This window comes from Pteronotus mesoamericanus, unplaced genomic scaffold (assembly GCF_021234165.1).
Source record: "Pteronotus mesoamericanus isolate MK-2021 breed Mesoamerican mustached bat unplaced genomic scaffold, CSHL_Meso_final contig_94, whole genome shotgun sequence".
NCBI classification, from domain to species: Eukaryota; Metazoa; Chordata; class Mammalia; order Chiroptera; family Mormoopidae; genus Pteronotus; species Pteronotus mesoamericanus.
Window position 1 is genome coordinate 37,471,488 of NW_026555285.1, and position 25,708 is coordinate 37,497,195.

Here is a 25,708-nt window from a genome sequence, read left to right on the forward strand (position 1 = left end):
TTGTTCTATAAATCTGCATTGAGTTAAATTAATTATATCACAGTCTTCTAAGAGCAAGTTGGTTCTATTATAGATTTCAGTGCCCTGAAAATTTCAGAATAATATCTACACCTACATCTATATCTACTTCTAAATTTTCACATATCTGTATCAATATGTATCTCCCAAAGTATGTATGTATATAGTAAAATAACTGTGAAAATAGAACTTTTACAAGTATAAACATACATATTTTTCAAAGATAAACAATTTATTAACAATTGTAAAAACAGCATAATTATTCATACTTTTTGATATAAAAATCATAATGCATTACTTTACTAAAACTATACTTTAATTTTTTGCTCTTCCAATCCCTGTTACACTTTAGTCTAATAATGAAAGAAAAAGACTTTCATTATTTGATAAAATTGAATATATTTAATATAAATACTTTTAAATTTTTTAAAATATTTAACTGTGGTATATCCAGGGTAATGGACTTACCCTACAGGGCATGCACTTTGACAAGTACTCTTTTTTTATTGTTCAGTTACAGTTGTCCCACCTTTCCCCCCACTGCTCTCCCCGCCCCTGTCCCCCCCATTCCCACCGTCAGTGCCCCCACTGTTGTCCATGTCCATGGGTCCTCTATTGATTTCCCTTTGCTGGCCCCCTCCCCTGCTTTTCCCCATTACCCCTTCCCCCTCCCCTTTGGTCACTGTCAGTTTGTTCTTTATTACTTTTTAATGAATGAATAAAAGTAATTGCACATAATGTCACATGACAGACAAAGTAGCGGTTGGCCCCCCCTCGTGTCTGCCTCTTGCTATTCAAGCCTTTATGTAATCTCTCTACTTGAGTATGAGAAGGTCCTGCAACTTACTTCTAACCAATAGATTATGGCAAAGTTAATGTGATGTTGTTTTTTGTCATTACATCACAGTATAGAACACTTCACTTATGTCTGACATTGCCATAGTGACGCTCTTTAATGGCTTAATGCAGGGACCCCGACCTCCAGGCCATGGACAGGTACCGGTCAGAGTTAGGAACTGGGCCACACAGCAGGAGGTGAGCTTGAATGTAAAGCGCTTGAATCATCCTGAAACCATTCTCCACACCAGGCCCTGGAAAAATTTTCTTTCACAAAACTTTCCCTGGTGCCAAAAAGGTTGAGGACCACTGGCTTAATGAACTAAGTGCCCATCTTAGGCCTACTATGAATTAAGGAACTGAGAACGTCCTCTAAGAACTGAGGATAGCATACCACAAGAAGCCTGCGCATTTAGTCCTACAGTAGCAAGGAAATACATCCTGCCAAGCACCTGAATGATCGTTGCAGCAAACATACACATGACGAGTGCAGTCCAGCCGACTCCAGCCTTGAAGACCGTAAATAGACAACCCCGCTGAGCCTTGCCTGGACTTCTAAACCATGGAAATGGTGAGATAATAAAGGCGTGTTGTCTTAAACTGCTGTTTGTGGTAACTTTATAACAATGTAACACTCGTGCTTGTCTCAATGAAGACATTTTCAAACGTGTTCACTGAACAAACATGTTTTATACTCCTATTCTATGGCAATGGGACATCAGTGAAGAAATATAACCCCTAACTTTGAAGAGATCCAATTACTGAGCAGAAATCGTATAAATAAATAAATGATGTGCTAAATGTTAAGTGCTATAAAAGTAAAGTATGAATAATATAGGCATAAAAGTAAGGGTTCATGGAAGGGTTTCTATCAATACTGCATTTTTTTATTATTCTCTTAAATTTATTTTAATCATGAGGATAATATCCTTATTTTCTAAATAAATATTGTTTGAAACTCAATTTTGCAATGTGTCTCTTCATTTACTTCTTCATTATGTTATTTAAGTTTTCCTTTTATCTCCTGTTTTTCCTACATATTAGATTTAGCTCTAAAATCTTGATTAAAGTCCTTTTGTTTTTGCAGAAATACAGCCTCAGTGGTGATGTTTACAAGGGGAGACCCCCACTAGGTGAGGTTCTAGAAACTCACCTGCATCAATGTGCTACCTGGTGTTGCTGTGAGAGGCTGTGTTCGGCCACAGAGAATATTTTTGAAGACAGTCAACCTGTTTGCCTGTTTCATGATGGGTGATTTACGAGTACACCAGCTCACATCTCTCTAGTTGATTCATTTCATGTTATTTTCAAACTTTGGGGAGATTTTTTTTAATGATTTTATTTTATATTTTAACTATACAAAATATCTTTGTGGTTGTAAAATCCAACTAAACAATAAGCTATAATCTGAAATGTCTCATTTGCATCCTTGTCTCTTCCAATCTGATTTCCATCAGTCACAACTGGTCCCAATCCTAACGCATATGTTTAGTAAAGGGTTGTCTCTAGATCTCACATGCCACAAGACTCCTTCTCTTTTTGACACACATAACAAAGAAATAGTTTCACTTTTAAATATAGTTGATGTCATATTTTTATTTTCTATTATTCTTATTACTATGTTCTGTATTTGTTCTCTGTTTAAGATTTTGGAGTTGTTACAAGGAAATCTTTTTCATAATTCTGAATATGTATAACATTTAAGATGAACATTAAGGATAATACTTTTATAGAATATTTTTATTAAAGATAATTATTGCAAATAACAAACTCTGTTTAAAATATCTTTTTTATTTTCATAAAATTTGACAATTCTTCACTTCTTATTTTACTGCCATAATAACTAGTAGAGGCTCAAGATCAAGAAATTAGTCGAATTGTGACATCGGGGAACAATAGAAAGTGAAGAAACTTGGTGTTCATTAGTTGACTTAGGAAAATCACAAGAGATAATTTTTAAGGGCATATTGCCATTAATAAGTAAAACCTTCTAATTATTTTGGAATGATATCATAGAAATAGCAATTTTCCTCTTGATAAACCAGAAAAAAATGCTTAAGACAAATTAATTAGTTCTAGCAGTAATGTATAATGGAGAAATTTGTTAAATCTAGGAAAACATAAGACTTAAAATTATTTGAAAAATAATATTTCAAAGAATTAGAAAATGCCTGAATAGCTATAATGACACATTCCTGGTTTTATTTTCAATTGAATATATTGGGGTGACCTTGATTGCTAAAATTATATAGGTTTTAGAGGTACAATTCTACAATACATCATCTGTATATTGTATTGTGTGTTCACCGCCCCAAGTGAAGTCTACTTCCGTCACCATTTACCCTCCTTTTACCCTTTTTTACCTTCCCCGCCCCTCTCTTTTCTCTCCTGCAATCACCATACTGTTGTCTGAATGTAGGACTTTTTTTTTGTTTATTTGCTTAATCTCTTTACTTTTTTGATCCAACCCCTCAACCCCCTTCCCCTCTGACAACTGTCAGTAGATTATCTGTACCCGTGAGTCTGTTTCTATTTTCTTTGTTAGTTTATTTTGTTCACTACATTCCACAAATAAGTGAAATAATATAGCAGTTTTCTTTCTTTCACTGCCTTATTTAACTTTGCGTAGTTTAAAACCATTTTCTAATTAACTTGTTTTCTTCTTAGGAATCAAAATAATCAATTTGGAAGTAATCAAGACATAGAGGTGCTTTAAGTGTATATTAGTAAGTGAAAAGAGCCAATCTGAAAAGGCTACATGCTCTATCATTCCACATATGTAACATTGTTGGAAAAGCAAAAGTAAAGAGACAACAAAAAGACCAGTGATGGCTGGGAGCAGGGGAAAGATGAATAGGCAGGGCACAGTGGATTTTTAGGACGGTGAGAATGCTGTAACGATGGACACGTGGCTTTATGCATTTGTCTAAACCCAAAGAATACACACTACCAAGAGTGAATCCTAAGGTAAAGCTATGCATGTGTGGGAGCGGGGGCAGGAAATTTTTGTACATTTCATTCAGTTTCTACCATAGACCCAAAAGTAGCCTAAAAATAAAGTTTATTAATTAAAAATAATTAAACTCAGATAAAAAAAACTTTACAATTAGTATTTTGAATACTAAGTAAATACAAAATAGTATTCATATGAATAGGAAAAACATAAAATCATGATACAAAAAATACCTTATAGTTACCAACAAGTCTGAAATACAGAATATGTGTATTATTTTAATATCTTATGTATTTCTTTCCTATTTTATTCTATTCCTCCTTTTCTCAGGTTTATGAGGTTTTTCTTTGATTTTGTTGTATACATTTTTATTGATAAAATATTATTTAATTTTAAATGTTTTTAAATACTACATAAAAAGAATCACAGTACACATGCTTTTTTCTCATTTTGCCTCTGATAGAAACATTATAATGTCTGGTGCATCTTATACACATTCGTGTAAATTAAATATGCAAGTGAAACATAGTCCTTTTTCATATGTTTCTACTATACAGACATTTCATAGTAAGTCCACTGTTGGATGTGTCTCAGTCCTAATGTTCCTCCCATTTTAATTTGAATGGAAGCAAAGTTTGCCGTGGTGTGGAATGAGAGTGAGGGAATGACATCTTTTTCTCTACTGAAATTCAAGGTAGATTGCTGCATCTAAGGAAAAATACCCCGAGTTCTCTCTTCTGCTCTCTAATAGACTGTGCTCTCTAATTACATAGTAATTAGACCGTGAAAACAATTGACATCATCCTGATATGTATGCTTAGGGAAAGGTTCAAAAAGTAATGTAGACCTAAGTTTTGTTTGTTTGTTTTTTAATTTATTTAAAATACCGATTTAACCAAAAATGTGAAGGTAAGGTCTGACTGTGCGCTCCACCGTGGGATTTCTGTGGAAAGCATGATTGCCTCTGTTCTAAGTGAAAACAGAGAACAGAAAACTATGCAAACAGGAAACAGAGAGCTTCCTTGGAGTGCCAGTTCATGTGCATTCACCATTGCAGAGGGGGTCCTCAAAAAAGCAGCATTTAAAAAAGCGATTTAATAATTAAATTGTTAACACAAAGCTTCCATATAGCAGACATCTTTTAAAATTCTTCATTAAAAAAAAATGGTCTACTATTTTGTTTTCGTGATGTTTCAATCACAAGTGACAAAAAAATTCACTTTCAACTGACATGAAAAAAATAGGTCATCTTTCATCACTAGATCAACCCTTTAATCCACGTGTTTGGGATTAACATAACCCTTAATACATATCCTCAGGCCTGTGACCGGAAGGCAGCCCCCGGAGTAAAGCCTCCACTGCACCTGCATCACTGGAATCAAGGAAATCATTTCTAAAAGAAGAGAAAATTCTTCTGGATCGTTGATTGTCCTGGTTTAGAGTCTCAGGATTGAGGCTGTCACTTTAATTAAGTTAAACTGCTGTCTTTGGCCTATCGCCTAACTGAGAGACAGACAGTATTTACCCCTGTGGATCAGGAATGTGAGGCCACTGTAATTGAATCTTCCCAAGTTATATAGTTTTGCTTTGTAAGTTTTGTTCTGTTGGCTCTAGCAACATCTTTTGTGAGAATCAATTCCCAGTTCCAGGTGCTCTGGGCACCCTTGTAATATGAAGACAGCGCTGGACTTTCTTGTGAGTGTTTTCACACTCATTCCTTCTGTTACTGATCACCCTGGAATATTACCCCATGGGTTCTCTATGCCGACATTACCATTGGTCAAAGCCCATTCCTATATGCTACAGAGAAACAAGGGGATTAACCTAAGCAATTTAATGTTAAGAAAACTCATTTTTAAAAAGTCCTTTTCAAACTCTTTAAGCCAATGTGATCGACAGCTCTTAGTTCCTGGGCCCCGTGTGATGGCAGCCGATGGCGCACCGCAGGCGGGGGTGGGAGCTATCTTCCCATTGGAAAGTGAATGAATGAATACTTGTTCACTCTTCTTGCCTACAGAATATTGTCTTGAGATAAATAGCAATACACCCACCTCGGTGCATCCATATAAAATGATAAACAGTCTCACACACAAGTGATGCAATGCTGACTGCTTGTTGTTAACTAGCTTGGGGAAATGGGATATGGTGACATTGTTTTTAATGGCCTTTTAAAATGGTTTTGTGGTCACTGGCCTGCTTAACTAAAAGTCTTTTTACTGACTTGGGGTCTGATCTTCCCAGACTATTAATAACTATGTAGTATAAACGACTTAGGTCTAACATTTTTACACAATTCAACAGCCTAATGTTTAGCAATTAAAATTATTTATAACTTTTTAGTATCATCTTTAAATTTTATTTGCAGACTTATTACAGTCTTTAGTAGAATTATTGTATTATTCTCTATTTTTTTCAGTAAAATGTTATAAATTAATATATCAGGACAAACTCGAGAGAGGACAAAATATCGTGGATGTCTCTCTCTCTCTCTCTCCACTCTCACACACACACACACACACACACACACACTCACAAAATGACATTTCAAAATATATGCTCCACTCGTTAAGGAAACTCTCAACTGCTCAGGATTTTTCTATATAAAGAATATAGGCTTAAGCATAAAAGGCTTTCCTTTTCCAAGAGTGGCTTTAGGCTTATTTTTATACCACTCTTAAAGCATTTTTGTTTCTTTGTTCTGAAGTAATGAAGCTAGTCCAGTTTATTCCCTTATCCTTCAATATTTTCTAAAAGGTGCTCAGAAAGATTTGCCAGTTATCCTTTCAACGTGCAGACTAAATTGTGTGGATATGATCATGTTTTCATATTTATATAATCTAGTTTCCGTTACTCTCATTAAAAAAGGGCACTCACATGCAAAATTTTTTAAAAGAATTTATTTATTTATTTTTAGAGAGAGGGAGAGGTAAGGAGAAAAGAGGGAGAGAAACATCAATGCCTAGTTGCCTCTCACATGCCCCCTACTGAGTACCTGGTCAGCAACTCAGGCATGTGCTCTGACCGGGAATAGAACCAGCGACCATTTAGTTCGCAAGCTGGCACTCAATCCACTGAGCCACACCAGATAGGACTTAAATGCAAGCTTTTAATTACTAGTTACTGTCCGTTCTTTTTCTTGAAAGGATAGATTAGCCTTATTATTCATTATTAAAAAACTTGCAAATACCCAAGGTAAATCACATTTTAACTGTCAGTTGCTGGTTTAAGTAAAATTGATATTTCATGAAAATGCTGCTGTTTAGCTCACAATTCAAAGAACAATACATGTTTTTGTTTCTTGTAATAGAGCTGTTTCATGCAGACTTCTCATTTTTTTATAAAGAATATTAAAATACTGTTTACGAGGAATAAGGAATGAATGGCATTAAATAAATGCTAATAGTTAATAGATCGTATGCTTAATAAATTTTCACCTAGACCATTCTTAAGTGAAACTGGCATTTTCTCCCTGGAACTACTTAGGAGTAAAATATACAATGGCTACTCTTAACTGTTTGGTTTCACTGCTTTAATACTTGCTAAGCTGCCAGAAATTTTACCCACCACTGTTTATCCATCGTCAGTTAGAATGTCAACAGTGAAAACAAAAATATTGTCTTACTATTATAAGAGAAAAAGTTTTGACCTTGCAGCCCCTAAAAGTACCAAGTTGACAATCGGGGATTTGCAGACCACATGTTAAGAATAACTAGTCTAGGGAACTTGGCTCTATCTCTTGTTCTGCAGACTCACAATATTGAATGTTGAGTAGGTTTTGTCCCTGAAGTGTTCTTTTCTTTCAAGCATCTCAACATAATAAAACAGAAGTTTATTCTTTCTAAACCCAGGTCTCATGTGATACGAGAGAAACTCCAGGGTAGTTGTGCTCTATTTGGCAGCAATTCTGGCTGCTTTGTTTATGTTGTATCTCTTCCCAATACATACTTTCAAGTTTACTGGGGCAAGGGAAAAGAGTACCATAGCAATGGCAGTTAAAAGTCTTGGCTCAGAAGTGATACACATTATTTCTACTAATTATCCATTAGCTAGAATCGATCATATGACCCCAGAGAACTTCAAAGTCATTGGAAATGAAATGTTCTCAGTTCCCAGACATCATGGAGAATCAGATAAGAGCACTAAACGACTCTATTACACTTCACCATTGTTAAATGTTTTTGGAGTTCCAGTCTGTACCAGGAACCTTCCTGGACATTTTTGATAAGAGATTAAAAGAGGCAGTAGTGGCTTTACTCCAGGGAAATGGAGAGAGATAAATAATATAATACAATGTGATAAACGCTCTAATAAGGTAGTACATTCTGTGTTTCACATGCTATTGAGAGGCAGTGAGAGAAGAGTACAGACAGACACATTGGCTTTGACTACCTGGAAAGGTTGTTAACCGCAGGAGGAATTCCTGTGGAGCCTTGGGGATTAAATGGGATTCTAGTAAAATTTTTAAAAAAGTGAGTAACTTAGAAAGATATGTATATTCATAGAGTAATTTTAAATTAATCTGGAGAATAATCTGGCGAATTGCCTCAAAGACAATGACCTGTTAATGATAAATCCACTGTGTTCAGGAAAGTCATGAAAGAATAAGAATGACAGAAAGTAATTAAAGTGGGGCCAAAATAAAGCCTGTGTTTTGCATTGTGGAGCACTGTAGTTTTTGGTGAAATGCCAATTTACAGAATCTAATCAAACTATTTCTTTAGAATTAGCTGGGTTTTTTTTTTTTCAATATATGCTATAGATGCTGAACATGAACTTGAATGTCAGATCCCCGCTTTACTTTGATCATGAATGGGGCAAAAGAGACTTGAAGTTTAAACTCTCAACAGAGGCTTTCTTCTGAAAGAGGAGATGTATGCTCTCTGTCAGGCTATCAACAGAGGGGGTTTTGTGTAAGGCCACATAAGCATAAAAATGGTAGAGCCCCTCACTTTCAGCAGCTTTAAATGATCAGTGTGAACAAAGCACTCATCATTGGGACAATGAAGACTTCTAGATGTCAAAGGAAGAGATGGTTGGATGATTAGAGGGCCATTTCACCAAACAATAAACTAGCTTCATTCACTTTCAGTATAATTGTCCTTTTTTCTTAAATTTCCTGACACTATCTCTGCACTTTCAACAAAACAAAGAACAAAGCCTTTGATTGTAAGCACTATTTTTAATCATTGTCCAAACAGGAAAAAAATAAATTAATGATTAGTTAAGGAAAATGCTATCAATAAATAAAGTTTGCTTTGCTATTCAAGTGAATTTTAAATAAGAATACCATTATTTTATAAGAAATTTGTGCAAATGCTTTTAGTATGAAGTTATCTTGTGTTAGCAAAGTTTATTTCTGTGACTTTGAAAAGTATGGTAAAATTTAAAATAAGCAGAGCATAAAACAGCAATAATTATATTATAATTTCATGATACCTGAATTCGGTGGGAATGAAACATTTATTTTCATGTGTGTATATCTTTGTGTTGTGTGTGTTTTAGTGTTTACAAGTTTTATTTATATTAAGGAATAATTTTTGTATTTTTGTTCACTTGATAAATCACCTTTTAAAGTATTACAGAGACTAAAGTTTTACTATTTCAGAAAAATAATAACTAATAACATATGATGACTTTGGTAGTTTTTAAATTTACTTTTTAAAATCAACTCTCACTCAACCCATTCTTTATTCCAATGTTTTCAGTCTTAAACTCCTACACATTTATCCAGCATTTTGTTTTCTCTTGACAGTGAAAAATCTTTTTTAACTCCTACCAAATCAAAATATGACAATGTCTATGTGCAATTTTTTAGAGAAAATGCAAAAAACTTGATTAATCCAGTCATTTTTTTTTTACAGAATGTATCTCTCTGTTACTATATCACTACCATTGGTGTTGTTTTCAGTAACAACAACATATGGCAAAGATTGAAAATTTTAGAGTCAGACAAATTGCTTTTATATTCTGAATCTTATACTTACTGAAGCTTTAACCTTGGATAAATTACGCAACTCTGAGACACACACACACACACACACACACACACACACACACACAGAGTCCAGAAGGTATCTACCCATGCAATATGAAAAATAAAGACATTTATTTAAGAAGATAAAAGATAAAGGAATATTATACATATGACAGCGACACCTTGGTACCCCCTCAAAGTAGACTCATTGGGACTTCACAGGATTCTCCCAGTTGCCATTTTCTGCCTTGTCATATTTTCTTGAATCTCATCAATGGTCTGAAATCTCTTTCTTTTCAAAGGTGATTTTAGTTTTAGGAAAAGCCAGAAGTTGTAGGGCACCAAACCTGGGCTTTAAAGGGGCTGAGTTATCTGGATGATTTGATGTTTCACCAAAAATCTATGTACGAGTCATGATGCTTGAGCAGGCATGCTGTTGTGATGAAGCTGCTAGTAACCAGTTGCCCATAGCTGTGGCTTACTGAATTATCTGAATAGTTTCTGCAGAAGAATGTTCAAGCTTAACACAAAATTTGATGAAGACTTGTTCAGCCATTTTGAATGTGATGGCCACACAGTGCACATGTGCACTCAATGGCATTTGCCACTTCCACTGACTAGTACAGGGAAGTTGTCATTGTTCATAAATGAGCATTCCAGTCTACTCTCCTTAGGGTCCAGGTATTACATTGATACCTGACACACCATTCTTGTATTAACAATGGCTGGACCATTATGAGAGATATATATATCTATATATAGATATATAGATATAGATGATATAGATATAGAGATATAGATATAGATATGGTGGCAAAATATCTTCCTGGCTAAAAGCAGATTTCTTAATGCATTGAATGGAAAATATTTCAAAAAGCGAAGACATACATTAATTATTCAGTAAATCATAGTTATTATTTGCCTTAGTATCATCTTTGAACTTGAAAAACAGGTGTACCCAGGGTAACACAATAACAATGTAAAGATAAATAAAAGAAATGCTTTAGAACTTTAGAATATTTCTCCTCAGGCAAGGGAAACGAAAGAAAAAATAAACAAATGGGACTACATCAAACTAAAAACTTTTTTCAAAACAAAGAAAATGAACAAAATAAAAAGAACCCGCAGAGTGGAAGAACATATTTGCCAGTACACCTGATAAGGGGTTAATATCCAAAGTCTACAAACTACTTATAAAACTTAACACCAAAACAACAAATAACCTAGTTAAAAAACAAGCAAAGGACCTGAATAGACACTTCTCCAAAGAGGACATACAGAGGGCCAATAGACATGAAAAGATACTCGATGCCTAATCATTAGAGAAATGAAAATTAAAACCATGATGAGTTACCACCTCACCTGTCAGAATGGCTATTGTCAATAAATGAACAAACGACAAATGCTGGCAAGGATGTGGAGAAAAGAGAACCATTTTGCACCGTTGATTGGAATGTAGACTGGTGCAGCCACTGTCAAAGCAGTGTGTAGATACTTCAAAAAATTAAAAGTGGATCTGCCTTTTGACCCAGCAATCTCATTGCTGGAAATATATCTGAAGGAACCCAAAACACTAATTTAAAAGAGTATAAGCACTCCTATGTTTATTGCAGCGTTATTTACAATAACCAATATATGGAAGCAGCCCAAGTGTCCATCAGTAGGGTAATGGATAAAACACCTATGGGACATTTACACAATGGAATACCACTTGACCATAAAAAAGGAGAAAATTTACCTTTTGTGACAGTGTGGATGGACCTGGAGCACATTATGCTATATGAAATAGCCAGTCGGAGAAAGACAAGTACCATATAATTTCACTCATATGCGGAATCTAATGAGCAAACTGAACTACAACAGACTCAGATAGAGAGCAAGATGATATGTAGTGAGTGGGAGATTATGGGATGGAGGGAATGAGCAAAAGGGAGAAAGGACTCATGGATGTGCACAACAATGTGATGATTGCTGGGAGGATGGGAGTATAAGGGGACTGAAAGGTAATGGAAAAATACAATAAGGATTAAAGTAAAAAAACTAAAAATGAAAGTGTATTTGCGTCAATATGATCATTCACCATGTTTCTTCCTGGAGCATTTTTAACATATTAGGAAAATAATAGTGATGGTTATAATAGTATATAATGCAAAATGTAGGAGAAAAGGGAAAGGAAAAAAATAACAGCAGACAGAGGCACAGTGAGTGTTTTGATAAAGAAGTTAAAAACTCCCTGAGCAGTATGCTCAGCTGGTTGGGCGTTGTCCCTTAAAGCCAAGCGTCGCCAGTGCGATTCTTGGTCAGGGCACATGGCTTGGGTGTGTACGAGAGGCAACTGATCCATGGTTTTCTTTCATATCGATGTTTCTCTTCTTCTCTTTCTCCCTTCCTTTTCCTCGATCTAAAAATAAATGAATAACATTATTTAAATTGAGAGAAAAATAAAAGCTAAGTGCTACCACCAAACAATAATAAAACGATTTTGCAAAGCCCCAAAATGACTTGAAAAACTGAGATACTGAGAATTGTAATGATTGAGATAAATTTGAAGAAAATTATTTATGTGGAGATGTTAATCTTTTGAATTATATTTCTAATCAATTCAGCTAATTCACTGCTCCTAAATCCACAGGAGACTTGATACTCAGTCTCTCGAAGGTGTAAAACTTTGAGGAGCTAGGTTATGTATGTGTAATCCCAATGATGATGTTTATGAGCTAAACTGAAATCTGCTCCACAACAATGAGAAACATGGCAGCTCCAAAATTCTAGCCAGAACATTGGCAGTAAATTTTAGAAAGCTGAAGATATGACATAATTTTTTCTAAAAACATGATATTCCCCAGATAAATAAATTAACCTGGATATTTGGAAGTCCTATAATGGGGAAAACAGTTTATCCCAATCTCTCTACAGCACAGACATCAAATGTATAACTAAGAATAGATTATTAAATCCTTTTAAAAACATCATTAGAAAACCAAAGATTGCTAAGTGTTCAGGAAATGATACCAAAGTAAAGAGAGATACTAAACATGAACAAAACATAAAAATATTGAAAGGTAAGAGAGTCAATGTGAAGAGTACAACTAAACTTAGACGAAAATATATCCCCCCTGACATAATAAACAATATTGACTTTGAATCCTTTAGGAAAGAATAAATCATGCAGTAGAAGAGAAAAAAACAAAACAGATCATTAGTGGCTTAAGAAAATAAATATACCCTCGTGTATGTATTACTTATTATTATCATCGTCATCATTTAGTATTGCCCGTGGTGTTAGCAGTAGTACTTGTAGCAGTACCACTGCTTAAATGTTCAATCTGGGTACAGATGACTCAGAGAAATGCAATATCCAATTGATAGAGATTCTAGCATACTGTGGGTGTACCACCTGCACACACATGTTTTTTCAACTGGGCGGGGAATGACATTATTGAGAAGTTTTTCCATCGGTAATAAAATGCTCAGAAACAAAGAGAAAACCACATCAGCGTTCACCAAGCTCTGTGAACAGAACTGGTCACATTGTAACATCCATCTTCAAAGGGACTATGTAGAATCCTTCCATTGACTTGGAAAATAAGCACTTAATTTCTTAATTTAGAATTTAAATATAAATATGATGTTAGCAACTAAGGTATCAAAAAACATAGTTTTTAAGGATTGTAATTGTGACAAAAAAATAATTGTGGGAATAGAAAGTAGAAATGCAGAGATATCTCAGGAAACACTAAAACACTAAAACACAGTTGCAGAAAAACACTAAAGAGAGTTATTTAGCAGGAGATAAATAAAAAATTATAAGTTTCAGGAAAAAAACAGCAAAAAGAGTAGATGGATTTGTCAAAGAAGAAATTGTGGACACAGACAATGATGCTGTGAGTTCAGTGAGAGGGTGATGGGTGGAGATGGAAGAGGGTTTGGGGGAATAAATTGTCAAGGAAAAATACAATACAAATAAATATAGAAGTAATAATATGTGGAGATATTATCTCTGAGTTGAACAGCCTCATTCACCATTAGTGAATGATGACTAGAAAGATACACTCCAAAATATTTCATGGTAAAATATCAGAAAGTTACTTCCATAGAGGAAAAAAATCACTTTCAAAATGATTGAAAAGAAAATGAAATGTCATTAGAATTCTCAAATGTTGCATTAGATTGCAGAAGATAATTGATTAATTTCTTCAAATTTCTGAGAAATAAATGATTTTGAAATTATATACTACTATTGCTCTTTTTTGAAAGGATAATTAAAGACATTTACAGAATTATGACAAATAACTAAAAATTGTTCATCTATCCCCTTTCCAAGGAAGCCACTAGAACTTGAACTTTAACAGAGTAGGAAATTAATTGTAAACAGAGAGACACATGATCTAGAAAGAAAAAAATTTGGTAGGGTAAAAAAGAAGTCTCACAGTGAGAGTCTGTGTGATGTGAGACCAACCTGGCAGCAAGTAGGAGGCCATTGGACTGAGGAAGGGAAGAAACTGGCATTAATAACAATAACAGAAAAGAATAAAAAACAAACAACAAATTGTGGAGGGAAACACAGGGAAATTGATATCGGGAATTTAAAACTGTATTTGATCACTTGGGAAAAAACAAATAGAAAAAATATATGAATAGACTGTATGTAATAATATAAACATCAAATATTTATTTTACCAAAGTTGTTTTAAAACAGAGATATGGAAAAGTTAAGCCACCTGAAGAAGTTAAGACACAGAGAAAGTAAATAGGTAGGTCAGTACAAACACATTATTTAGATATATAGAAGCAAAATAACAGGAATAGCTAAAAGAGCTGGACTTAAATCTAAGTTGTGGAAATATGGGGCAGGATCCTGCTTTGTTTTATTATAATTTTTTATATTGTAATTAGATGGCTGATGTAGTTTTGATAGAAAGATTATTTATTTATTTATTTCAGAAGTTTAAACATCTAAGAATAAATACACATTTTTATATGCAGTTTTTTGGGGTCCCCCCTCATATATAAAAAATGTATTCCTAAATTGGTAGTCTCTGTCCAATAAACCTACACAATTCAAATATCATTCTTATTTCCTATATAATTCATGTACACAAAGATTACATAATTCCAACACTAAAAGTACATTAAAATATAAATTCAACCAAATGATTCACAGGAATTTAGAGTATACACATTAAATTTGAAAACAAACAAAAAATCATTTATCCTCTTAATGGCATGGTCTAAAAGGGATCTGTTTCCTGTGTGTTTAGGTCCCCGATGGGCAGATATTAGATGTTTAGATGGCTCCTCTGGATGTTACCATCAAGACGGGGGCTGCCAAATGCTTTTTCAAACCATGGTGACTTGGGATGAGGAATACAGCGTGGGACAAAAGCAGGTTTCCAGCTGTTGGTATGTGACACACAGAATTTATTCATATATCATTATTTACTAATTATTATATTGTTTTTCATACAAACAACTGTGAACCTACTTTTGCCCCACCCTGTACAATCAAGGATGATCCCTGCTGGGAGAGTAGGTCTGAATCATGAAAACTATGCATTTGACCTTTAAATTTTCCTCAAAGGAAAGGACCCGGCACTGAGTCTTCAGGAAAATGGGATGCTTGACTATGGGAAAGTCAAATTGTTATAGGTAACAGAGCTCAGAAAAGTTTTACGTAGGCTCAAAATTTACAAACTAACAGTAAGAAACTTACTTAGGATTCTTTAACTTTCTTGAGAGGGTGTTATTTTACCCCAAGCTTATTTAGTTTTGATAGAAATAAGATTATTTAAAAATGCAAAAAAAAATGTGTAAACGTAAGCCCTATTTTTTTTTGGCAATTGCCTTCCACGAGTAATAAAAAAATATAAGCTGCTTTCTTTTTATCTATGTGGTAAATCTTAAACAAAGTGGGGATGATGTACCAAGTTAAAAAGCGTTTGGGAGGTGATATTCTGAAAAGGATAAGAAATTTGGTAATTGATTATGCTAAATCTTGGGTAGCTATGTAGACTAGAGAAAGAACATTCAGAGAAACTAATAATTGTGCTTTATTAAAAAGAAGACTGTGCTGAACTTTCTGCAGTGTTTTTTTTAAAGTTAATGGAATAAGTTGCTAGGAAGATGATCTAATTATCAATTAAAACAAATTTAACTCACTACCTAAAATCCTTGATGTATTGTTTTCTAATCAGTAGACTCATACAGTGGTTGGAAAAATACTGCAACAAGTCAAATCTGTCTCTTATTTTTCATAATAAAGTTTTGTTGGAACTAAACCATTTATTATGTACTGTCTCTGGCTGCATTCATGTTATACAAAACAAGTTGATCACTTCATACAGAGACTGTATGGTTGATAGAGCATAAAACGTTTACTATTTTATGCTTAAGAGAAAAGTTTACCGATCCCTAACTGGCTTATGGATGATTACTTTTGTTTTATTTTGTTTACTTTGAAGAGTTTTCAGATAAATATAAAATAAGTGTATCTTGAAAAAGAGATTGCCATAATTATCCTAGCATTTTGGTCAAAGAGCAAGGTATATTTGAGTTTGTATATGGTGATTGGTGTTAATATTTCTTACTAGACTCTCAAAATAACAGTTATAAAGTGAGTTTTGTTTTTTTTAAAAGAAGGTGTTAGAGTTCGTTTTGTCTTTGTCTTGATCTCATTTCTCTAGGAGGAAAATGATAGAAAGTTAAAATGTTAAACATGAGACAAAGAAAATTAGCACTGTTTCTTTCAAAATTAAAAATCTAAATGCCTTCAAGTAGATCAAAAATTGGTAATGTAAAGAGGAAAAAGAAAAGATATAGTGACTATCTAGGTATTAGTGTGGATGAACTCTAATTGTACATAAAGTGTTTCCAGTGGAATTTTCTTGAAAATATTCTAGTTCAATGCACTTAGCCAGCATTTATGCATGCAAAATTACAAATAGGAAGTATCACCTTTAAATTCTTTATGTTGTAAATTTGTTGGAAATCTATTTTTTTCCATCTATAGGTAAATGCATTGAAGTGTTCTGAACACTCATACCATCCATCATAGTTATGGTTTGAACAGCAAAATTGATGAATTCAGAAAAAGATATATATAATATTATATATATATATATATAATATTATATATATATATATATATATATATAAAACTGATTTTAACTGGTTGCCTGTATATATGGCTAATCAAGGTCGAAATTTCTCAACTGCAAAATCTAAGATCTACTTATTTTCAGTAAAAACGCATTACAATAATTAGCAAAGTATGATCTCACCTGTAAGAGGAATCTAATGAACACAATAAACTAATGAACAAAATAGAACCACAGGCACGGAAACATGAAACAGACTGACAGAGACCAGAGGGGAGGGAGAAGGGGGATAAAGGTGGAAAGAAGGGGAAGGGACTAGTTAAAAACCATGTGTGAATGACCCACAGACATGGACAACGGTGTGGGAATGGACTGTGGGGGTGGGGGGGATGGACCAAGGAGGGCAAAGGGCGACAAATTGGGACAACGGTGAATGAATAAATAAATAAATTTTTAAAAATAATTAGAAAAATCAGTCCCCAAACTGCATGAAAATTACAATATTTTAGAAATTGTTGTGTCTTCTGCATTGCTTCTTTTAGTTTGGAAATCCAATATAATTGAATGGGTTTCTAGGAGAAATGGCATAAGGCATTTCCTGGGTGGAGATCCCACCATGACTAATATGGGAAGTTCCATGGTTAGCCACGGCATTGCTGAAATACATTCATCTTATGTTCTCTAGGGCCCTGGAAATAAGGCATTCCATTCAACTTTATTGCTATTTTCAATTAGCACGCTATTGTCTTCCACTCTGTCTATCTACAAATTAATATTTCAAAACCTTTTTAATCATATCAGATATATATGCCTTTTACTTAACCAAGAAAGCCATTATTTATGACTGAAAATATATTACAGTAAACTGTTACTTAGTTTATACAAGACATTTCTATAACATTTAACTATGTGAAGGATGTTAAATTGTTGTCAAAGCAAATAAATTAAGAAAAAAATGACTATTTTGTCTTAAATATACACTTAATTGGTAAAGCATGAAAAATGTACATAAGCTATGATATGCAAAACATGTTTTGATTTTATCTCAGAAGAACATATTATGAAAAATGTTTTTAAAAAGTTCAAAATAATGAAATGTTTCCCTTTAATTTCTAATTTAATATGGTAAGAAGTATCTAACCAAATAAATTAGAGATCAGGTGCTCTATGAAAAAAAATCAGTTAATTACTCCATAATATACTATAAAGAACTGCATGATGTTCGAAGAGTAATTTATGTTTTATTGGATCTCAAGATATATGCAAAGCATTTAGCTTAAAGTCTATAAATAAATTACGAATTAAAAAAATACATTTAGAAGAAATGTGTTTTGTTTTTATTATTTTCACTAAAAATTCAACTTGTGTGTATTTCCTGAAAGAAGATGCATATATACAGTTTTTCAGATTTAAATGTGGTTAGTATTTTTTTTTTTAAATTAAAGAGATGATTAAAGAAAAAAATGGAAAGGAACACAATTCTCCTACATTTTTGGAACTATTACTGCATATTTAAAGTAGTCTAACTGCATAAAAATATTGTTTGTATCATAGTTATAATTATTTAAAAATATAAGTAAATGTTGAATTTTGAAATAAAAGCAAATTATTTCCACATGTAATTATTATTTCCACAATATTTAACAAATAGTAATGAAAATAAAAATGTTACTTTTTTTTTAAATTTCTAAGCATTTGCATCCCAATAAATGACAAACTTTCATAGTCTTTGAAGAAAACTGCTCTTAAATTTATATTCATTGAGGAATGTATTCATTACACACTAGAAGGGTGTTTTTGACCTGTATTTGTCCTCATTCAATTCTGTATGGCATCATCTTATAGAAATAAAATACATTTTTTTCAGGAAGTCATTGTGGTATTGACATTTATATCAAAGTTTACTTCCTTAATTTTCTTCTCCTGATAGGACTCAGACTTGTTTTTGATAAAAAGTGATGATCAAATGCTGAGACTATAATAGTATCATATTATCTCAGTCATCAGGAAGAAAAAATCCTTTCAGTTAGAATCTCATATCCTGCCTAGATCCATTTTTGGAGGAAATTATGCCACTGTATTTTTCAATGTAAAGCCTTGTGATGGAAAATTTTCTCCCTAAACTTTCTTGGTTTATAAAATATTTTTTTTTCTAAGGCCCCACCATCTCAGAAACGTGAATAGATAAGAGCTGTAGTTATTGATTTTAAATCACAAGATTCCATTTTTTTAAACTAGTATTTTAACACTGTTAATAGGCTGAATATAAGTACTATATGTAAATTTAAAGACATGCAAAATCATTCTAACAAAATCCGATCCACTATTTTCCAGTATATAAGATATATCTAAATCTTCAATATAATGGATACTAATACCAGAACGTAGGATGTCATAAATAACCTTAATATAAATCATTTTGGTACTGCTAATCCATTAGTAGCTATTGCTGGGTTTATGTGACGTATTTCCATGAGTTAAGGTCCTACTGAAAGCATGGTATTGAATACAACATCCTCTGCCTGACCCTGTTTTAGGTGTAACTAAACTAAAGCTAATCCTAAAACTAAAAGCCATACAAATAGCAACAGTTATATGAAAAGATGCTCAACTTCACTAGCTATTAAGGAAATACAAATGAAAACTAAAGTGAGCTACCACCTCACACCTATTAGAATGGCTATTATCAACAAGACAAGCAATAACAAGCTGGAGAGGTTGCGGGGAAAAAAAAGACACCCTCATTCACTGCTGGTCAGAATGGACGATGGTACAGACACTATGGAAAAAAGTAGGAAGGTTCCTCAAAAAATTAACCAATGACACCCCAGCAAATTTAATGAAAGAAGAATATATCCTTATGTTTTCAATTTAAAACATTGAAAAAATCAAATATAATTTACCCTGATAATTTAATATTAAAATCAATGAAAATAATTATTCATATACACACAGATTTTATAGTTTTCTAACATTTTAATGTATTCATTTTGTAGGTGGACAGGTAGAACTATTAATGTAATAACTCTACAGCTTTCTCTGATCATCTTCCAACCCAATATGGTTCTGTGGTGTTCATTCATTGAAGTTAATTTTATTTCAAGCTATCCCCAAGAATGTTATTTTTTAAATTCCAAAGACATTATTGTGCTAAAATTAGATAAATTACATGTTACATTAATCTAACAGTTTCACTGCATGTCAAATGAGATCACACAATCCTTTGGGGATAACTGAATTTGCCCCAAAATAATGAATCTGAAAGTTCACATCAGTTCAGAGTCAATTATCCATTGTTTTCAATGATGAGAACACTTTTTGAATAATATATAGTTCATTGTTAATTGTGAGGAATTGTTCACTTAATTTTTTTCAATACTTGGCTTATTATTGAAGACTAAATACATAGAGTTTAAAATAATAAATATAATTTATGTGTCATTTGATTATATTATTTATTGAACATGGCAAGTAAAATTTCTTTAAACAAAAATTATTTTACTCTAAATTTATACGGTGAATATGTATTTGTCTTTGTGTTCTATAGTCTAAGTATGCGTTTTCTTTTTTTAACTACTGTAAGCTTTAAATGTGATCTTTTGTTTAATGTAATGGCTAAATTTAAAAGTGCTTTTTTCTGATGAATTAGTCTATGAATACTTGATAAAGCAATTCAGTGTTCGTGCTAAAGGAAGAAAAGATACTAAAGACTTATCTTGAGTTGAACAATTCAACCATCAAAAAGAAAAAACATGCATTTTCCTTTACTAATGAAGAGAATATGCCACAACAATGAAATTACAAGAGAAAATGAAACAAAAAAAGCCCCATCTAAATTAGATACTTGCACAATCTTCAGCTGAGCCATCCTCCTTATTTTGTTACAGTTGAGAGAAATGAGTAGAATTTGTTGATTAGCTACAGATGCAAAACATGGTAAAAAATATAAAGTTCTAAGTTAATACTGAACTTTTAAACAGTGAACTCTATTAAGCAATGGCATCAGATTCTCTGTTAGCAATGACTGAACTCAGTCCTGGAAATATACAACCAAAGCTCTGTGGAAAGACAAAATGAAATTGAGGAGAGCCTTCTTGCACCAGGCAAATATTTGTCATGGGTGACCTCAAATATACCTCTAACACAAAGGGCACTGTAAGTGAGGTTCAGTGGGGGAATCTCTACCATCAAGGAAAGTTAAGCTCAGGAATTTTAAAGTTCTCTTGGATGTCATAGACACTCTGCGCATTACATGTGTTGCAGAAAGAAAAAGGTTTCCAAAAATTTGCAGGATGGAATGTTGTTAGTCCACTGACATTTAGAAGATTTTTAAATATGCTAAGCCAGATTCTACAAGTAGGTTTTGCAGGACTTGCTTTTCTCCCACTAACTATGCTAATACTTAATTGGCAGTACCAAAGGACTGCGTTCAGCCCTGTAAAAGCAGAGGATAGTGCTACAATTCTCAGCGAATCAACTGGAATGTAAATAAGGCTTGCATGTGAATGGGACGCTGGTACATGTTTAATAACATGCCCCTTAGTAGGAAAAAAAGGTTGAACCAAAATTGAAAGGAAAGTGTGGTGTTACAGTAACTAAATAATCGTGGTAGATTTTTTAACATTATTTTTCAGTGCATCCCTATTTTTATTGTTTTATTTGTAAGATATAAAATATGAAATAAGAAAAGCATGTTAAATATGATTAACATGGAGGTAATGTGGGATGCTTTAGAAAACTGTACGATTGGCAGTGGGGCCTGAGGGTGGTACACCAGTGCAGCCAAGAAAGACATCATGCAGGAGATGGGCTTGGGCGGAACTTGAGTCCTGGATAGGAAGACGCCTAAGAAAAAGGGTTGTGATTGAGTATTGAGGGACAATGAAAAGACCAAGTTTTGCTAAAAGCCACTCTTATATGAAAATATAGGCGATAAATTAAACATAAAGTCAATTAATTGGTGTGCAGTTCTGGTGTAGAGAATACTAAATGTCAAAGTTAAGGCGTGTCGCCTGGACGCGTGATAGGTTTTACAAAGGTGGAAAGATATTCTCTTCCTGAGGAAGACCTACCAGGTGAGCTAAATCACTCAGGAAGTTCTCTGGTGAGCTGGCAGTGTGCCTGTTCATTCTGGATTGGTACTTACGGCTTAACCAGTCCTGGCAACACTTCACCAGCCATTGCTTGAAGCCATGGGCAAACATGGTATACATAGCACTGCATTTAAAGAATTACCACATGTCACATATATGAGGAGCTACTTTAGGCTCTTTCCCCACATGTATCCTTTCTCCACAGCACCCAGTGTATTAACTTTTATATTTTGGCAGGAATGATGCCCATATATCCCTTCTAGCACTGCATCCTTGCCAAGACTGAATCTAGGTAATGCTCCCTTACGTCTAATTATTTAATAAATAACATTGGCTGTTACAGTTGAATGTGCATAAAAAACACCTAAAGAGTCTCTTTAAACATTTATGTTCTCACACCACACTCAAGAATTCTGATTCAGGAGGTTTGGACAGAGGCCCCAGATCACTGTAAGATAATTTGTCTATAAAATGGATTTTTTTTGGTGAATAAGAATTATTTAGTGTATTCTAAATGAAGTACTTTAAATTTCGTGTTTAATTTGCTCTAAAAATATATCTTGGGATGTCTGAGTTTAGGATGTATCTAGTAACTCAGCAATTAAATGACCAGATGAAGAAAAGTTTACTGCACATATACATCATGAGAAGGTGAAGGGAAAATTTTAAAACATTAGAGATATTCCAGATTACATTTTGTAAAATATGGCTTACTTTATAAGCAAAGCATTAAATTCGTATCACACTACTTCCCTGAAATTTTCATGGTAAATTCTACTTTCAAAATTGACATTAAGAAACTGACAAAGAGGCCAAAATCCTAAAGCAAAAGCAAAGTGCAGCTTCCTGAATGCTGAAATAATAAATATAGCACAATTGATCAGAACATTTTTGAAAATACCTTACTATAAAAGGCATTCTTACCTTTGCTCAGAGATTCAGAATATCAACTGCTGCAGGGTCCAATTAAAATTTGTGCATGATTTCAGGGACTCTTTTAAAAAATCTTTTTTTGTCTCCATCATTATTAGACATCTCATGGACAAATGGGTATCTCTGGTTTAATGTACGAAAAGATAACAAAGATGTCTTAGTCATCCAAGAAAAGAGTAAAGTTAATTAAAGGAAAAACATATTATCTTTATTTAAAGATAACTTTACAGTGATTCATATATAGGTAGTTGTTTCTAAAAGATTACATTAATTGCATTTCTCCACCATTATCACTTATTTTTGCATATTGTTCAATTGACTGGAAAAGGAGCCAATCAAATAGAGTGGTGTGGGTATGTTTTTAAATGATTCAGATAAATGCCTACTTTGATCCTTGATGCAAATTTGTCTCAATTCCTAGATGGTCCAGCATGTCAATATCATACCATTTCAGTATGTTGGAATTCTGAAAAAGTTAGACATGAAAGTAAGGACAAAGAAAGCATAAAAATAGGAATGAACTACAAAAGGAAATACTATATACTCTATTTCTATCTCTATCTCTAGCTATATCATCTATATCATGTCTACCTTGAGCCATATCTCTATGTACCTATTAATATATCTTTCTATATGCATGGATATACACACACAAGGTCTGGCACAAATGATGCCCCTTTTTATTACAAGATCTTTTACTACAAAATCATAAGCATATAATTCTGTAACATAACAATATTATACTCAAGTTTGCCATATGATATTTTAGATAAAGTGTTCAAATTAAAACTATAAGTTATTACACTCATTTATTACCCTACCAACTTACACTCAAGCAGGCATTACTTCTGCTGGATCCTGTATGTTTTATATTATGCAAAAATATATATTTTTGGATTTGACTATAAACCCTTGTATTTTTTTTGATATCCCCACAAGTGATTTTATATGAATTTCAAAAAAGGGAAGTTATTTTAAATTGATTAGTTCAAAATAAATTAAGGCCAATAACTATGAATTGAAGATAGTTACTTATTGTAAGGTACAATAATATATTTTAGGTACATAATTAAAAAGTAGTACTACTTCATGTTATTAATAATAATTTAAACATAAAATTTAACCACAAAGTATTAAAGAGAGTCTGTCAATAGTTCTTCAATGTTGTGTTCAATGTTGTGCTCCTATATCCATGCACAAATATATCATGTTAAACTTATACATGTTAAATTTATACATCATCTTATGCTTCTAAGTCATTTATTTGCCATGTAACTGTTCAATTAACTTAAGTAGTATGAAGTAAACTTAAAAAATAGGCAAAAAAATTAATCTGATTGAAGCTAATCTAAGAAAAATATGTGTTTGAGCTAGTTACCAAGTTCTGGGGAATTTTAAATATATTTAAATATTACTATTGGTCTTGAGGTATATGTTCAAATGTTATTAAATGTTTAAAATGCTGAATAATTTTCTTGGTTGACTCTACTTCTATGAACACAGCTATGTTCATCATCTATTTCTTAAAATCAGTAGCAAAGAACATCAATAGGTGGTCCAAACTCCCATTATATTACTTTGTTTATTATGGGTTCTTGCTACGTAGCTACAAAGGATCTTTGAATTGTGCTAGTATCATCAAGCAAAGCAGATCCTGATGGAATTCAATGGAAACTATTCTAAATTGACATTGTAAAATATTTATTTTTGTCCTTTTTGCTTTAATTTTCTTACTCTCCCTTAGATTTTTTATTTGAAAATAGGTGAATTATTTTATGTGTAGCACTTGTATAGTTGAGGATTCCTCAAGACCAACTGTCACTTCTGATACAAACTACAAGTCCAAAGCCCCCAAGATTACCCCAGATTTACTCTTTTTATAAGGACTCCTAGAACTCTTCAAAGCAGTCGTACTTTCAGAAGGGTTTAACACAACGAAAGAATACTGTTTAAAATCAGCCAAGGGAGCGGCGCACAAGATAGAGTCCAGGAGAATCCCAAACACAACCCTCCTGTGCTTGGGAGCGGCTAGTGCAGCCGCGCAAACAGTGCTTGCTTCTCTCCGCAATAACGTGTGACGACAACATGTTCATTGCCATCCAGAGGACATCACCTGAACCTCTAGTGTAGAGAGGTTAATGGTGTTCAGTCATGCAGATATGATAGACCGCATGCGTAACTGATCTTAGTCTCCAGCCCCTCCAGAGGTCAAGGTGATACCGTGAGGTCCGAAGCCTCAACCGAACTGCGCAGTTAATTTAGAGCATTCAGGTTGCCCCAAGGCTCCCAGGTGAACAAAAGCACTCCTCAGTCAGGGTGTTCTTCTGCTCAGAAATCATTTTGCAAGAGCAGAGGGAAATGTTTGGACCTCTCTTTGACAAGATTAATTCTTTACTGCACAGAACTTTAAACTTAATTTAATAAATACTACATTTAAATGCATAGCTGGCCAGCTATATTAAAAGAAAAAGAGTCACAAGTTTTCATTAAAACCGAAACATCATTATTTTTCCCTAGCAGTGGTACATAAGAACATCTATAGAGAATTTAACTTCTATAACTAATTCTATTTCTTCCTCATCAGTTTATATAAATTAAATAGATAACCAAAATTAAAAAAAATCTTTCTTGGACTAGCACACATCAAGTTTTATGTCTTATCACAAGAAATTTTACTCTGAATTCAGCATGTAAAAAAAATGACATAAAGAAAAAATAAGTAAGAAAATGCGATTTTAATTTTATCACTCTGCTGTAAGAATAAGACAAGAAGACAGCCTGGCTTTGTGACTAATTTGTTATA